The sequence below is a fragment of the Poecilia reticulata genome, linkage group LG19 (genome assembly GCF_000633615.1).
Source record: "Poecilia reticulata strain Guanapo linkage group LG19, Guppy_female_1.0+MT, whole genome shotgun sequence".
In the NCBI taxonomy this organism is placed as follows: domain Eukaryota; kingdom Metazoa; phylum Chordata; class Actinopteri; order Cyprinodontiformes; family Poeciliidae; genus Poecilia; species Poecilia reticulata.
Genome location: NC_024349.1, coordinates 11,823,627 through 11,825,976, shown reverse-complemented (window position 1 = coordinate 11,825,976; position 2,350 = coordinate 11,823,627).

Sequence of the window (2,350 nt, the reverse complement as noted above, 5' to 3'; positions counted from 1 at the left end):
TTCCAGAAAACTTCCCCATCATTACAAAGACGCTCCCCGCTAATATCTGCAGTCTTTCACAACATTTCTTTTCAGTGTAAACCTTTTTGACAAATCTTTTCTCATCTTCCTTCTGAAACAAAACAAGGTTTCCTTATTGTGCAGCCTCTGAGTTGCGGTGCTTTATCTTTCCAATGAAACTCCCCAGAGTGAACTGTGCTGCTGTATGTGCAATTATTCTGACTTTAAAAAGAAGGTAAACCATTTTTAAGTGCAATCACAAACTTTATTTTATTGGGATTTAATGTAATAGGCCAACACAACAGACTCTGGATGTGGAGGGAACTTTATACGTTTGATAAAAGGGTTTTAGCRAGCTGTAAACTGATAAGTGCGGCATGCTTTTGCATTGAGCTCTCRGGAGTCAATACCGTGTATTGCAGTGAAGCTGAATGTCATTTGGAGTAAAACTAGAGAACAGTTCTTGGAAAAACTTCAAATCATGACAGATTTTCAGTGATGTTCTTGCTCTCCTGCAACAGAGGAATGTGATGTGTTTTTTATTACTTTAACTGCAGAGCTTTACTGATGTCCAGTCACAGACTTAAGTATCAGTAACTAATTACATGTAACTTTTTAGAAAAAAAAAAACTTTTAGGAGTATTTTTAGGATGCTATACTTTTGTAATTTTACTTTATTATGAAGTATCACTACTCTGGAGTAAGATTTCTACATACTCTACCTGCTGTGAGCGTGAAAAGCAAATTTGTTTTTAGCCAAAACGTTCACCAGGAACAGACACATACCTGCAGTTTTGTTAGTTTTGTAAGTCTTAAAATGAAACGCGTCAATTTTCCAAATCAGATTTTCCAATTCATGTGGAAAAATGTTTTATTTCTGATTTTTGAAAAGTAAAAAAAAGTTGCTAGAGAAAAAGTATTCTACAAAAAACTTAAAAATTTCTGATTTCAAAAAGTCAAAAATTCTAAAAAAAAAAAAAAAAAAAAAAAAAAAGTGTTTGTCAAAAGGAGCGACCTAGCATCAGTTAGCCGCTGTTACTCTGCTTAGATAAAAGCAATACAGCAGTCACCGCATTTTCCTTTTCCCATGCTTGAGCAAACACAGCAGTGTGCAGCTTCCATGCCAAATTTTAAAAAAAAAAAAAAAAAAAAAAAAAGAAATTCTAAAAAAATCTTAGTTTAAAAAGTTGAGAATTTGGTAGGGAAAATTTTTATTTTCTGAGTTTCAAAAGTCAAACATGTTCGAGTTTTGAAAATCTTCCGAGTTTCAAAAATTGAAAATGATCAACCTTTGAAACTCATACATTTCAGAATTTTTCTTGCAAATTTTCGACTTTTTGAACTTGGAAGTTTTCTAGTTATTTCCTAGAAAATGTCTTTCTTCCCTCTACCTAATGGCCCCGATAGGGCGTCGTAAAACGGATCCGTTCAAACTGCCGTGAAAACGTTGAAAACGGATCGCATCTGGGGGATTCGCCAGCAGCTGGACTCGGTTTCTCTTCCTTTAAAGAAGCTTTTATTGACCCAGTCAGTGAACCCAGTGACCCTCGGAAAAAGCGCATGAGCGAGGGCTTCTGTGATCATTTTGGGGAGATCTACACCATGCCGTCACCTCCACAGCCTCTCTGCCCTGCAGCTCTTTTTTCCTTTTTGTCTTCCTCTTTACAGCTGGAAAGTTCCCATCTTGCAGTCCTCTGAAGTTCGGTGCGCCATGAATCCGTCCCGATGCGTCGCTGCGCTCATCGTTCATGTGTGGAAAGCTGCAGCGAGAGCAAATCTCAGGAGGAAACTGCTGCCAGCCAGCCAGCCTGCGCGAACTGCTGCAGTTTTTAGCATCTTCACTGCAGTGCAAAGATTTATTCCTCAAGAGCAAAGATGACGCCCTCAGGTCTCAATTTAATGACTTTAATTGACCCGATTTAATGAAATAAGTTCACATCAGAAGGTAATAGACATATAACAGCTTGATAATAAACGTTTACACGACACGGTTACAATGAATTTGTGTTTTTTTYCCCCCTTTCCATTTGATGTCTTTAAACTTTAAACACAATACACTGCAAAAACATAAAATCTTACCTGGCATTTTTCTAGTTTTTATGACAAATATCTTAGGACACCTGAAATAAGACAAAACTAACATTTTCAAGTAACATTTGAGTTTGTTTTAAGTAAATAATTCCTTAATATTAATCTAGAAAGTACTAGTTTCACTTATAGCAAAACATTTCCCCTTTTTTTCCTTGATCTAATTGAAATAATGCCAGTGGAACTAATACTTTTCAATGTTAAATCTATTTCTCAAAAGTTACTTGATGGTTAGTTTTGTCTTATTTCGTGTGTACTAAAT